This window comes from Lithobates pipiens, unplaced genomic scaffold (genome assembly GCF_037356315.1).
Source record: "Lithobates pipiens isolate NorthernLeopardFrog02 unplaced genomic scaffold, aLitPip1_a1.2 Scaffold_18, whole genome shotgun sequence".
Classification (NCBI taxonomy): Eukaryota; Metazoa; Chordata; class Amphibia; order Anura; family Ranidae; genus Lithobates; species Lithobates pipiens.
The window spans coordinates 585029307-585045262 of NW_027507758.1; the positions used below are offsets into that span (position 1 = coordinate 585029307).

General features: G+C 46.3%; 1 protein-coding gene across 1 annotated transcript in view; it reads left to right on the plus strand.

Annotated features, from left to right (window-relative positions):
• LOC143989115 (uncharacterized) overlaps positions 1-15956 on the plus strand; it is a 149222-nt gene that overhangs the window by 24995 nt on the left and 108271 nt on the right. The window lies entirely within an intron of this gene.

Sequence of the window (15956 nt, forward strand, 5' to 3'; positions counted from 1 at the left end):
ATAGGAAATGTCTACATCACTTGCCAGTGGGAAGAAGAAGGACCCCTCATGTAAGCAAAGAGAAGACTAAGGACTTGAGGATCACATAGCCATGGCTTTCAGTAAGTAAAATGGGCACTTAGATAAAGTTTTTTTTAATTTACAGTGATCACTTGTTAAGGGAGGGGGGTATATTTTCACTCTGGAGATGGGCTTTAGAAGAATCAAAAAACTCCAAAATACATAGTCATAGACTAGTCCCTATAGAATTCTTTCAACTGTCAGGGAACTTATTGAGGCCTGATGTGTACCCATGTGGGTCAGTAATTGATACTGAAGACATAATATCCTATTCTGCAACAAACAAATTAAGACACATATGGAAAAAAAAAAAAACACTTGTTCTCAAGATAAAAGTAAATGCAAAAATAATACAATATGTGCCTTACAACCTAACCCCAAAACCCACTATTGGTAGCACAGGGAACTAAATAAAATGAAAGAAAAAAAGGGGAAGGAAATGTATAAGCTGGAACTGTAGGCAAAAGAGAGAATTTGTATTCCAGGTCAGTGTAAAATTCTAAATGAGGACATGGGGACTTGTGATGGAAGGCTCTACGTGTATTATGGTCCAAGCCTGTTTTTCAGGAGCAGTTTGTTGGATAGGACTGAGGAGCACATGCTGAACGTGGTGGACATTAGAATCAATGTAATAGTTAAAGTGGGGTGCCCCTTAAAAAATGAATTAAAAGTCAACAGCTACAAATACTGCAGCTGCTGACGTTTAATAATCGGACACTTACCTGTCCCAGGGTCCAGCAATGCGGGGGAACGAAGCTCCGCTCATCCCCCCCTCTGCTCGACGACGCCGGCATTCTTACTGTCGGCACTCGGCTGTGGCTTCACAGCCGGGCACCCACTGCCGTGCAGTCATCTGGGACCTGTCACATGTCCCAAATGACTGACTGCGCCGAGGGGGAAGATATGCCGGGTGCCCAGGCACTGAAGGAGGCAGACTACAATGGGCCCCCTAGCAACAGGTATTTAGAGGTCAGTTAAAAAAAAATCTATTTTTTTTTTTTTTTTTTTAGGAATTTTACTCATATTTTGTTTTTCTTGGGGGAAACACCACTTTAAAGTGCACGTCAGGGCAAACGAAAAAACATATTCAGTACACCTCTGCAATACTTGCAAATTTCCCCGTGTTTTATCCTAGTAAAAACCTTTTAAGCACAGAACATTACCTGATGATCTGTCAAAAATCCAGTGTGCTCTTAAAGCTGTGTAATGGAAATTTGTAAGTTCTGTATATAATTGTGTTCTATTTTGTATGTATTGCACACTGCCCTCACTGTGCACACGGCACTAATGTTTTCAATACATGTTTTGCATTCTTTCGAGTCCTAGTTAGAATTAGCCTATGTAACACCACTTATTACCCTAAACTTACAATTGTAATATTAATGTGATACCTACGTAATCATGTGTATAAAAACCTTCAAATGCATCATAATAAAGGAGAACAGTTATTTAGAAAGATTCTGAGTGTATCTTTTGTGTCTGTTCCCTACTGCAGTAGTAATTATTAATTTGGAACCACTAATCAATATGAGGATAGGAGTTGCCTATCTACAAAACATCTATGTCAGGTGGCAAGCTTTGCCTAGGAGGGGTTTCCTATTGCCGTTAGCAGTGGCATGCCCTGTCCGCCTGCGTGCCGCTGTCTACGGCGCATGCACCATAGACAGCAGTTCCTGTCTTTTTGTAAATATCTCCTAAACCGTGTAGGTTTAGGAGATATTTCTTGGACCTACAGGTAAGCCTTAATCTAGGGTTACCTGTAGGTCAAAGTGTGTTGTAAGGGTTTACAACCACTTTAAAACAGAATGCTTTATATGTTGTCAGAGAGGGAAGATGGGATGAGCACTATGGCTGCCCGTCTGATCATAGAAGGTACAGTATGTGAAGTATGATAATAATACATTGGATGCAAAGGATATCAGAACAAAATAAGGAAAGCATTAGTTAAGCAAGGAAATATTAAAAGCGTTAAAAGAAGGAGACAGCATGACATGCATGTGTTGTGTACAAATGGGAAAAATGTAAGCGATTTTAGAGAGATATTTGTGTATGTGTGTGAATGCTGGAACCTTTAGTTCTATCTCTTGTGTGTGTCATGTATGCAGATGTGACCCCCTTCTTTGCGCTCTCCTGAAAGAATGTAGCTGGGATGAGAGGTTGGTGATAAGCTGGAAGGACACCATGCCTTCCAGCGGTTTTCAGCCTTCCAGGTTCTTGCTGAGGTAGCCATAATAACATTAAAAGTCACACATGGAAGCAAACCAGGCGACTAAGGATGCTGCTTTTACAGCTCCGGACACTTGCTGGGTCTGTGCAACTCACAGATTGCACCTTAGTTCTGGCCCAGTATAGCTGGGATTAATAATTCAACTTTAAGGACCCCAGAACGAGAAGAACAAGTGGTCCACAGGGGGCAACTTCTTACGAAACAAGACTTTGGAAAAGGTGATCATTTATGTCTGCCAGACACTCTTTTCCCTTCAGCTTGACACATGGATCGTGTCATCAGTCACAAACACTTATGGCTGCCTTAGTAAATGAGCGTGGAATAGAGCCAGGGTTCTCCACAGTTGTTTTTATAACATACCACTTCTTGTTTTACCTGTTACCAAAGGTGTTCCCAAAAGCTGAACATCCCTTCCAGAGATAACAAAAACATATATCCAGATACCCAAGTCAGGATCTTACGAGTATGCATTATGTCTGTATGGACATGTTTTCTGGATGTCCAGTGGAAAATGCTACTGCAAAAGGCCACAGTAAAAAATGTTGTAGTTTGTAAGTACTGAGTGCAGAATCTATAGAGAGTAACAGAGGAAATCATTTTTATAGGAGAGTCCTTACTAGAAGTTTTGAGTTTTTATTTTTTACACCCCCTACTGTCTACAATGTAGCGGACAAAGTAGCATAAGAAACTAGAAAACTTTTGCCTGAATGTTTTCTTATATTTTATCAAGCCCCTAAGGGGGAAATTATGCTCCTCCTCCTCCCCCCTGCTCCTTTACATTTGGCACATTCTTTTTTTTTTTTTTTCTTTCAATATTTTTATTTAAGTTTTTCCATTTAGAAATTACAATCTCATTATTTGACATCATTGAGACAGAGAGAATCAGAAATCTTATAATAATACAACTCAAATAGCATAAAAGTAACCGTAAGGAAAAAGGTAGGTCCACATATGCATGGCTTAAAAGGTAGCTCAAAGAATAATTAGATCAACACATACCGAAATCAAGTGTTTGTCTTGCTCTATATGAGAGCGGCATGGCAAGCACTGGGACCCCGCCATCCGGCCCTCAATTCCGGCTCCAGTACCATAGTCAGTACAACCTAATAACCGTACAGTAATCAATGGCACATATGCGACCAAAAACAAAAAAAACTCCCCTAGTAGGGAGGGGAAAAACCAAATGAGATAGCAATCATAGACTGAGATGAGTGAAAAAGAGTAGAGAGAGGAAAGAGAAGGAAAAAGAATAGAAGAGATAGAAGAGGGGATGCACTCCAGCTCCAGGGGGGCCCCCGACCCTGGCGGGCCAGGTAGGCCCATTAGACTGTAACCAGGTCCCTAATCCACAGACCCCACACTCTGTTGAACCAAGCCATTCTATCAGTTAGTATTGCCGATAGGCGTTCATTCACCATTATCCAGGACAGTTTTGTTTTAAGTAAATAAAAGGGTATTACTGGTGACCTCCACGATTTAGCTATAGAGACCCTCGCCGCCACAAATATGAAAGCTATAAGCGTTCTCATTGGCTTCGATGCCCCCTCCACGGGGCGCCCCAGCAGTGCATGCAGCGGCGACTTCCGAAGGTTCACTCGGGTCAAAGAATATATAAAATTGTACGTGCGTATCCAGAACCTTCGCACCTTAGGGCATGACCACCATATATGATACACGGTCCCATCTGCATTGCAACCTCTAAAGCACCGCGGGGACGCCCCCGGAGCAAAAGCAGCCACTCGAGCTGGAACCATATACCACCTCAGTAACACCTTATAGTTTGCTTCAATCAAAGAAGTATTAATAAGGGCTCTAGATGCACTTTGTACTACCTTATTCCACTCTTCCATTCGCAAGGTACATTGCATATCTCTTTCCCATCTCTCCATATAAGGCAGCTTCTGAGAGGTCGGGAATAAGATATTATATATCATGGAAAGGCACTTTCTTTTTTTAGGCGGGGAGCAGGTACCTGACTTTGACAGGTACCTGCTCATCCACTTCAAGTCAGATCGCTGTGGCAATCTGAGCAGAAGTTTCCCCCCTCCCTTCCACCGCAGCCTTCTGGAACACTTCCCAGGTCCCAGAAGACTGTGGGACAGATCACAAAGTGCAGAGAGGCTCGTGCATGCACAGTTGGAAGACCACTGTAAAGCCAAAAGGCTTCACTTCTGGTTTTCCTTAGTGAGGATTGAAGAGTCGATTGAAGAATTGGCTTGGGTGAGGACTTTGACTTCCAGAGGCAGGTAAGTGTCCCTATATTAAAAGTCAGCTGCTACAGTATTTGGGGAGACTGGAGCTTCTCTTTAACTTCTGGTTAGAGCCAATAACAGTTGGAGGAATTCAATGAATCCCTAATGACATTTTTTTGGCACTATGGCCCTTTGGCCTGAGCCATATTCAGAAATCACAGCCACCCTTTTTGGTAGCTTTATCAACATGTGTGTCAGATTCAGGTACTTCCTAAAAGTGCATTATTAACGTATCAAATTCAAAAATAATTACCTACAGTTCATAGATAATGAAACCAAGTATAAATTGACACACAGAGACAGGCAGAGTGCATGTCTCTGTATGAAGTGTAGCAGCTATATGCAAAGGTTTTTAAACTTTCTAGTTATAAGAATTCTGTAGCACGTCTATGCCCCCAAAGCACCGATCCAGACACAGTTCAGCTTGGTCTTCTCTACCAACACCTTTGGTGTTAGTATGAGAGGTGATGCGCCCCCCCCCCCCCCAATGGATGCTATGCCGGCCTGGTGAGTTCCTTCTCCCATCTCGCAGAGCACACAGTTTGGGCAGAGGAGGTACAGGAGAGATCTTTGTCCCAAGCATAGCTGAGATCAGATTGTTTTTCAGACAGGTTCCATCTGCACAGTATTTAGCTGCCTGCTATATTGTTGTTCTGACCTGTCAAAGCCAGCTACAAACTACAGGTTGACCACAAATAAAGAATAAAAAATATAGGTCTGTTAATATAGCATGTAGTGAATATAGTCAGGGATGATCCTCTAACCTCTGTCACAATACATAAACCAAAAACATGGTTCCCCAAAGACAGGTGGCCCGGAGAAAAGTGAGGCTCATTGAGGAACAAAGCACCAGAAATACAGAGAATATGAAAATGTAATTATGACAATTCTAGAAACATAAGTTTTACTTAATTACAAACAATGTACTTATAATATCACTAAAACACGCTTAAAAATGTATATGGAGGGGCCACCTAGAATAACCTGTTATATTAGCTGTTGTTTATTCAAAAATCAATGTTTGAACCCAACAGACACTGACATGGGAGGAACAAAAACACACACAAGACAGTGCATACCACAAACATAAAACACATGACGTCCAGATGAAGCTACACACTAGTTGTTGTGAAATGCGTTGACGTAATTTCCACCTGGACGCCACACTGCGGTGCAGCGACTAGGATCCCCCATGAAGCCACAAGCCTATTGGTGAATGCAGAGGAACATATGGGAGGATACAGGAAGCAGCTGGGGATTACACTCACGGTTGACACTGGAACCAGGTTGCGTTGACTGACAACAAGCAGAGGTACCTTTGCATTACTGTACATATTACGGATGAGTCGATCAAGCAAACCGAAGCAAAACAAAAAGCCACCTGTATTTGGGGACCCATGTTTTTGGTTTATAAACTGCAGGTTGGGGCTATGTCTCTAAGAAAATCTGATCTCAGCTATGTGCTGTGTGGGAACGAGGTACTTTGCTTAGTGCCCTGTTAGCAGTGATCTTTGGCCTCTGCCCTGCTGATCTCCATTCTCTACCCTGTTGACCCCAACATCTGTCCTAATGGCCAATCTTCTTTGCCTTGCTGACTCCCTGTCCTATGCCCTTCTGACCCATGTCCTATACCCTTCTGACCCCTGTCCTATGCCCTGCTGGCCCCTTCCTATGCCCTGCTGGCCCCTGTCCTCCACCCTGCTGACCTCCCATCTTCTGCTCTGCTGACCCCTGTCCTCCAATCTACTGACCTCATTGCCTGCCCTGCTTGCCCCTGTCTTATTCCCTGCTGGTCCCTGTACACTGCCCTGCTGGCCCCTCTCCTATTCCATACTGGCCCCTGTACACTGCCCTACTTGCCCCTGCCCTATGCCGTGATAACCCCTGTACATTGCCCTGTTAACTTTCCATTCTCTACCCTGTTTACCCCTGTCCTCCACTCTGTTGACCACATCATCTGCCTTGCTGACCCTTGCAGACCCCTGTACACTGCCCTGCTGACCCCATCCTCCACCCTGTTGAAACCTTTGCAATATCCTGCTGACTCATCTACATTGCCCTGTTGGCCCGTCCTCCACCCTCTTGGCCCCTGTCCTCCACCCTGCCTGCCCCTGACCTCCACGCTGCTGACTGCTATACACTGCCCTGCTTACCACTGTACTTTGCCCTGGAAACTGCTGCCACTATATTCTGCCCTACTGACCTTAGATTCTTTTCCCCTCTCAAATTGTTTACTGCACCCTCACATCAGAATAGCTAGATCTGGCCCTGGTGTTAAGTCAGATGCCCCAGGCTGCCTGCTCTAATTTTGGACTGGTAATTATCCAGCTTTTGAGAACTACCAATTTAAAATTGCAGGAATTTAGCTGATCTGAGGTGTGAAGGTGCAGGAATTTGAATGATTCAAGGTATGATGGTGCAGGAACTGGGAAAATCTGAGGTGTGATGGTGCAGGAATTGGGCTGATCTGAGGTGTGAGGGTGCAGGAATCGGGATGACCTCAGGTGTTAGGGTGCAGGAATCGGGATGATCTGAGGTGTGAGGGTGCAGGAATTAGGCTGATCTGAATTGTGACAGTGCAGGAATTGGGCTGATCTGAGGTTTGAGGGTGCAGGAATTGGGATGATCTCAGGTGTGAGGGTGCAGGAATTGGGATGATCTCAGGTGTGAGGGTGCAGGAATTGGGATGATCTCAGGTGTGAGGGTGCAGGAATTGGGATGATCTCAGGTGTGAGGGTGCAGGAATTTGAATGATTCAAGGTATGATGGTGCAGGAACTGGGAAAATCTGAGGTGTGATGGTGCAGGAATTGGGCTAATCTGAGGTGTGAGGGTGCAGGAATTGGGCTAATCTGAGGTGTAAGGGTGCAGGAATTGGGCTAATCTGAGGTGTGAGGGTGCAGGAATTGGGCTAATCTGAGGTGTGAGGGTGCAGGAATTAGGCTAATCTGAGGTGTGAGGGTGCAGGAATTGGGCTGATCTGAGGTGTGAGGGTGCAGGAATTAGGCTAATCTGAGGTGTGAGGGTGCAGGAATTAGGCTAATCTGAGATGTGAGGGTGCAGGAATTAGGCTAATCTGAGGTGTGAGGGTGCAGGAATTGGGCTAATCTGAGGTGTGAGGGTGCAGGAATTGGGCTAATCTGAGGTGTGAGGGTGCAGGAATTAGGCTAATCTGAGGTGTGAAGGTGCAGGAATTGGGCTGTTCTGAATTGTGAAGGTGCAGGAATCGGGCTGGTCTGAGGTGTGAATGTACATGGCTGTCCATGGCTGTTCATGGTGCTTTGCAATCCAGCACTTAGCTGCAGTTAGGGAGAGCTGTTCGTCTCTTCATGCAATGTCTGCATTCAAGGACTACTATCTGTCCTAACCCGCTGGTAATCAGTGGATATGTAATTACATCCAAACAGCTGCAGCCATTTTATCCTATCATTGCTTTTTATAGGCTGGGTGCAGATATTTGGAAATACTTGTCATTCCAGATGCAATAACCCCGATTCTTGGAATTTATACTATAGCAATCATAAGTGTGAATAAGGCCTATGGGAAAGCTGAGGATCAAAAGCTAGGTAGGTTGGCCCAGTCAAAGCAGAGGTCAAGTGAGGAGATTAATCATACATGAGACAAATGGACTGCTGCAGGGCTAATGTTAAGAGAACAAAAAGCAGGTAGCAATAAAAGAAAAAAATCATGTCACCAGTACATGGCAATCTCTCACCAAGGTGCAAAACCTAGAAGTACAGGTTGTCTGTAACTCCTATGAGGATGGATATAACCAGGGCTTTTTTCCCCTCAGTGAACAGATGTAGAAACTCTCTCTTTTCAAGTCGCCCCTTGTCTCTGCCCATACCCACCTCCAAGCATTGTTCCTTGGTTCCATCCCTAAATATAATTTTGTGGTGCTAAGTAGTTTGTATGGAATTTGTTAATAATGACAAGCAGTAAAATAGATCCCACTTCAGCCAGCAATAGACCCCCCCCCCCCCTCCTCCAGCAACAATAAATCCTCCCAACAGAAATGGACCACCCAATCCTCCCAAATCCTCCCAACTGTCCCTGATTTCAAGGGACTTTCCCTGAATTGCAGCAATGTCCCTCTGTCCCTCATTCCTCCTGATTTGTCCCTCATTTTGGTCTGATCTATATAGTTGTATATAAAATGCACTTGTCTTTCAAACCTTTCATCTAAATTCTAAATTGCTGCATTTGTAAATTTTAAAAGCCAATATAAAGGAATAGTAGTGGTAAAAAAAATCCCTTGTGGATTTAATTAACCTTTTGTTTTTGGTTAATTATCTTTTAAGGAGGTTTGGCAGGGGTGTGTCCTATACCTACATATGTTTGCTAGTAGGTGTCCCTCATTCCCATCTCAAAATGTTGGGAGGTATGATAATAGACTCCAAGCAGCAACAACAGGTTTCCCTTCAGTCAGCATCAATAGACCCTCCAGCAGGCCCGGACTGGGACAAAAAATAGGCCTGGGCATTTTACACTGAGCAGCCTTTTCTTTTTTTTTTTTTTTTAATACCAAATTACAATTATTGTGCACTTTAAAGCTGTATTAAAAATTCCTCCTGCAAGGCAATGTATGCATCGCATACTAGCACATTATGTGAAACTTACTGCTAAACGAATCCTTCCAGTGGCGTGCTGTCACCGCTCACAGGACTTCTTTCTGGGTTGGCGGGCCCCAGTCCTTTGCTTGGACAAGCCGCAATGACATCACTCCCACGCAGGTGTGCTGGTGCTGCTATTCACAGCACAGTGACATCACTGGTGGCTTCACAAGTAAATATCTCCTAAATGGTGCAAGTTTAGGAGATATTTCCTGGACCTATAGGTAAGCCTTACTTATAGGCTTACCTATAGGTAAAAATCCCACTTTAATAATATAACATGGGACTGAGAAGTAAAAGTGATTGTGATTGGTTGGCAGAGGTTACAGCATATCATTACCGCTCACTAACTACTGTATTTTTCGCTACATAAGACACACCTGACCATAAGACACACCTAGGTTTTAGAGGAGGAAAACAAGAAAAAAAATATTCCGAACCAAATGGTGTGCTAAAACATTTACCATTGCCCATGAAATGCAGCCTGACCTGTGTCATACAATGCAGCCCGACCTGTGTCATACAATGCAGCCCGACCTGTGTCATACAATGCAGCCCGACCTGTGTCATACAATGCAGCCTGAGCCTGTGTCATACAATGCAGCCTGAACCTGTGTCATACAATGCAGCCTGAGCCTGTGTCATACAATGCAGCCTGAGCCTGTGTCATACAATGCAGCCTGAGCCTGTCCTGTGTCATACAATGCAGCCTGAGCCTGTGTCATACAATGCAGCCTGAGCCTGTCCTGTGTCATACAATGCAGCCCGACCTGTGTCATACAATGCAGCCCGGCCTGTGTCATACAATGCAGCCTGAGCCTGTGTCATACAATGCAGCCTGAGCCTGTGTCATACAATGCAGCCTGAGCCTGTGTCATACAATGCAGCCTGAGCCTGTGTCATACAATGCAGCCTGAGCCTGTGTCATACAATGCAGCCTGAGCCTGTGTCATACAATGCAGCCTGAGCCTGTGTCATACAATGCAGCCTGAGCCTGTGTCATACAATGCAGCCTGAGCCTGTGTCATACAATGCAGCCCGACCTGTGTCATACAATGCAGCCCGAGCCTGACCTGTGTCATACAATGCAGCCCGACCTGTGTCATACAATGCAGCCTGAGTCTGACCTGTGTCATACAATGCAGCCCGACCTGTGTCATACAATGCAGCCCGACCTGTGTCATACAATGCAGCCTGAGCCTGTGTCATACAATGCAGCCTGAGCCTGTGTCATACAATGCAGCCTGAGCCTGTGTCATACAATGCAGCCTGAGCCTGTGTCATACAATGCAGCCTGAGCCTGTGTCATACAATGCAGCCTGAGCCTGTGTCATACAATGCAGCCTGAGCCTGTGTCATACAATGCAGCCTGAGCCTGTGTCATACAATGCAGCCCGACCTGTGTCATACAATGCAGCCCGAGCCTGACCTGTGTCATACAATGCAGCCCGACCTGTGTCATACAATGCAGCCCGACCTGTGTCATACAATGCAGCCCGACCTGTGTCATACAATGCAGCCCGACCTGTGTCATACAATGCAGCCCGACCTGTGTCATACAATGCAGCCTGAGCCTGACCTGTGTCATACAATGCAGCCTGACCTGTGTCATACAATGCAGCCCGACCTGTGTCATACAATGCAGCCTGAGCCTGACCTGTGTCATACAATGCAGCCTTAACTGTGTCATACAATGTAGCATGACCTGTGCCTGACAAGAACATCATCACATCAGACAGAGCAGCCTGAGCCATGGCCACACTCCATTCAGCCTGCCCTGTCTTGTGTCTGTGACAGGCTCAGGATGACAGGATTGCCGGTGCTTGCGGGAGACGGATGCCCGGTATTCTAACATGGTAACGGTGGCCGTTCCTGGTAAGTATACGCTCCATAAGATTCACAGACATTACCCCCCATTTTTTGGAGGGAAAAAAGTGCATCTTATAGAACGAAAAACACGGTAGTTGCTAGGGATTATAGCAAATCATTTCTGTTTGCTAATTTGTTGCTGGGGTTTTTGCACATCATTACTGCTTGCTGATTGGTTACTAGGGGTTACTGCACATTATTACTGCCCACTCATCTTTTAGCTTCATAACCCCAACCAACTCTCCATTGCCCTGCCCATCACCCCCCTGTACTCTTTATAGCCCCACCTACAACCCCTTCTGTACTCTTTATAGCTGCACCCACAATGCCTTTCTCTAGTCTCAATAGACCTGCTCACAAATTTCTCTCCATAGCCCCACCCCCAAATGCCATTCACCCCTCCCACAAAGCCCCCTCTGCTCTCCATTACTTCATCCCAAAAATATCACTCCGCTCTCTATAGGGATACCACTTTAATCCTCTGGTCACTCTGTTCCAGGTGGAGCCCCATAGATGAGGCATTCCCCGCAACTCCCTTTCCCCACTGAATACTCGGGCAGCTGACAGGGTTAGGAACCGTCACAGGCAGTGGGGAGAAGGATCTACCTCGTTCTGGCCAGCCAAGATCATCGTTCCTGGGCTCTCAGTGCTGCTTGCTGGCTGCCACTCCCACACTCATCTCAGCTCAGACCCTGCGGCGTACTGAGTCCTGAGCTGAGTTTACAGGCTGCATGACGTGGGCGGGGTCAGAGCGGCAGTGTAACTCCTGGACCCACCCACTCCTGGCTCGTTGGACAGTAATACAAAATGAAGCGCTGCCTGTCTGCCTGCAGTGTGCATCCGGTGTCTTGTAAAATAGGGTCCTCCATCAGATGCTGTCCTCTGCGTACTGCGCATGCGCAGTACACAGGAGCACAGATTCCGAAAATTGCCGAGGACGAACGGCGCCTGCGCCGTGAGTCCAGGTTCTATCCCCACTATCCAAGTGGACATAGAGTTAGAATAAAAAAGAGCCGAGCGCAGCGAGGCCGAGCCCGAAGCGTGGCGAGCGAAGCTCGCCCGCGAGGGGCCCTCTAAAATTCTAAACCCTATGTCCGCTTGGATAGTGGGGCTACCTCCTCCACTCACGGCGCAGGCGCCGTTCAGCTTCGGAGATTTTCCAAAGCTTCGTCTGCTCCGTACTGCGCATGCGCAGTACGGAACGGACACATATCGATGGTCGGACTCAATTGGGCAGAACACCGGCCGCTCTGCTCCGCTCCGCAGTGATTGTCAGCTGATGCAGCCCGGCGGCCCCGGCCTACCGGGCAAATGCCCGGTGTGCCCTATGGCCAATCCGGGCCTGCCCTCCAGCATCCCTTGCCATTACATACATTCGGTGCTGGAGCTGCACTGCCCCAGGTTCCTACTGAAAAAATGCCCTGGATATAACTCATATAATCTCATTTTGGAGTGAGAGAGGGTGTGTCCCATTCTCTTCACTCCCTCTTCCATAGCCAAAACAGGAAGTAAGAGGAAATCCCTCCAAATCCCTGGTTGTCACTAGAACTAGTGTCTCCATTGGAAGATTTCCCCCTGTACTGTTCCCAACATTTTGGATTTTCTTTCACTTTCTCGTCCATGAACACAGTAAACAGGACAAACAGAGAGAAAACAATGAAAACCTGACAGTGGTTCTAATTAATCTCCACTATCCAAAACAAAACAACAGTTTTGCCTTGAGTTATATTTTAAAGTCTAACTCTATCCTCAGTGCAACTGAGCTTCCTCCTGCCGCTGCAGCTGTCACACCGCAAAGCAGCAGAGAGGAGTTTTGAAGCTGGATGGGTGGACCTTGATGGGATTCACAGATACTAGTTCCCTATAAGGTTCACTCCCCTTGTGATTGACAGCAGACAGTGGTCAGATCCTAAGCCAATAGACAGTCTGCTATAAAATCTGACGGCTGATAATCACAAGTGGAGAGTGGACCTGAGGGGGAACCAGTGTCCCAGCTTTCCCATCAGGCTCTGGCCACTGAGCATCACTAGTTGTTAGGATGCTGTCACCTGTGAAGCCAACAGGTAGGCAGGTGCAGTACGCTTCTTCCACTGTAGGTGGCACTCAACCCGAGTGGTACTGCAGTTAGAGACGAGGTCAGGAGAATTCTGGCTTCTCTGTGATTTCATGGTCCCTAGAGACAGCGTTCTGCTTGGCTACACTGCATTCAGGTAACCCCTGGTAGCATTCTTGGATCAACAGGGTTTGGTTTTGCACTAGGTGAGGAAAAGAGTACATGTCTGTTAAGGAACGTGAGTAGCGGCAGGGAGAGGTTCCTGGTCTGGAGGGACAGATTAGGGACACAACATCCTTCTGTGAATCCTCCCCCTTGGGTCCAGACCAGCCAGGCCGCATTGTCCCCTCCAAGACAGATGATGTTGGTGCATCTGAATCCACTGTGTGGTCAAGTTACACAGAACTGTGTGTTTTTCCCTGGCGCAGTGCCCTCCCTCTGGGCTGTCTGTTCAGTTAAACATTTCCTTCAATACAAGTTCTTGCTTCTACAACCAGTGTCATTACTTTCCACACCATGCTGCACCTACCCACAAACAGCATCCTTAACAACCAGTGACGGGAGGGGAGGGGGTAGCAGTGGCAAATATGCCACCTGCTATGATCACCCCCACCAGGAGGTGAGAAAGCCGGGGTCCAGTAGCAAATATAGCACATTGGAATCAGGCAGAAACGTAATCAGTAAAGAAGCCAAAGATATGTAACAAGCAGCTGCAGGTTGGGATCAAGTGGAAATTAAGTCAAGGAACATGCCAAAAGTTGATAACGAGTGGCAGTGGAGATAAGGAAAACCGTAGGTATGCAAATATGGAAAATATCGATTGGAGAGAGCACAATAATCTGGCAAAGTGGAAAGTGCAGAGACATGGCTTAAATCAAAACGTTCAAGGTTCACCAGAAACAAGAGACAAGGCAAGAAAGACCAAAGAATCAGAGAGGGAGCTTTCTAGCATCTCTGGTGGCTCAGAAAAACGAGCCACTGCTAGATTCCGCAAAGGTTGTAGTCTTGACACAAAATCTATTTTTTTTTTACCTAAAATTTTGAACCAGTTTTAACATCTGCATACCTTCTTCACCTTTCCAGCCCTGCTTGATGAGGACTTAAGTCTAACAATGCTGCCGTTGATTTTCCTATTTATTGAGGTTTTCTAATGGGGCTCTGAACTGTCTGTTTATCTGGTCTGATCCTCTCTGCATTGCTCATTGAATGTCTCTTGGGTTCTCCATCTTCAGTATAGTCCTTGGCACTGTCCCTTAGTCCTCTGTCCTTAGCATACTCCCTGGTACTTTCCATTGGTTCTTTGTTTTCAGCTATACCCTGGTACCTCCCCTTGATCCTCTATCTGCAGCACAATTCTTGGTATGTTCCCTGAATTTTCTACCTTTAACATAGTCCTTGGTATTTTCCTTGGTCCTGTATCTTCACCCTTGTCCTTGGTACTTTCTCTTGGTCATCGAATAAAAGCAGCAGGCAACTCCATAACATCAAGCGTATTTATTTTCAAGCCTTCACAGTGAGTACAGTCAGCAGCAGACTAGTTTCGGTGATAAGTCTTGTTCACAGCACCAATTTACTTTCTCTTGGTCCTGTACCTTCACAATAGTTCTTGGTAGTATCCCTTGGTCCTTTTTTCTTTATCCTTGGTTGTTGGTACTTTCCTTTTGGTCCTCCATCATCAGCATAGTTCTTGGTAATTTTTCTTGGTTCTCTAACTTCAACATAGTCTAAAGGACTTTATCTTGGCCCTATTTCTTCAGCATAGTCCTTATTCACTTTCCCTTCTCTGAATGACTACATATGGATCTGTGAAACGATGAAGGACCTGTGGAATGGTAAATAAACTAGATCCACCATTCCCTTTGAACAACAGAAATCCAATAGACTTGGACCCTTCAGATATTTTTTCTGTCTTATTGACTTCTTGCCCTCATCTCAAACCATGTTTTCTTCTTTCATATAACCACACACCATCCTACTAGAGTGCACCAATATGACGGAGAGGAAATATGCCAATATTCCCAAGTGGAGTGTCACGATCTGGAGGGAGGCCGAGATGCTGGGAGGGCTCCCCTTGCGGCCGAGTGCAGCACAACCCTGAAGATGACACAGGGATGCAGTGCCCACAGTAGCACAGGTTGCCTGGTAGCAGCAGCAGATGATAAGAGCTGAGTAAACAAGTCTCCGGGGGCAACCGTGCTAGGAAGTCCAAGAGAGGGATAACAGAAGTCCAATAGCAGGGTCAAGGCCAAGCCGAGGGTCAAACACAGAAGATCAGTCCTGAGATCGGAGCAACGGGTCCTGAGCTGAAGACCAGAGAGCAGGAGTCTAAGCCAAGCCGAGATCGGGTGCAGGGAGCAGACAAGGGACGTTGGGTACAAGCCAGTGGTAAGAGCCAGGAGAACAACAGGAGCAGGTCAAACAAGCCGGGTCGGTACACAGGAGATCAGACAGCAGGAATCACGGACACAGGTACACAGGAGAAGCTGACGATAATCCAGCGATGCAGCACTGTCAGTTGAACGTTTAAATAGGCAAGGTGCCTAGGTCACATCGTGTGTGCGCCATAGCATTCGTACGCCTACGACGTGTAACGTTATGCGTTCGTATCACCACCGCGTACGCGCGCTCGATCAGACGTAAAGTCGGGCGTTCGTCTTGGAAACACATTGCGCCTCCGTGTGCGCTGACGCGCGTTAACACGAACGTACCTCATGAGGTTGCGCCTATTTCCCTGACAGTGCCTCCCCCAAGGGGCAGTCTCCGGATGCCTAAACGAGCCCATTTTTCGGGATGACGGCTGTGAAACCTGTGTATAAGCCTAGGAGCATGTACATAACTTGCAGGTTCCCAAGAATTCTCTTCAGCAGAATACCCCTTCCACTT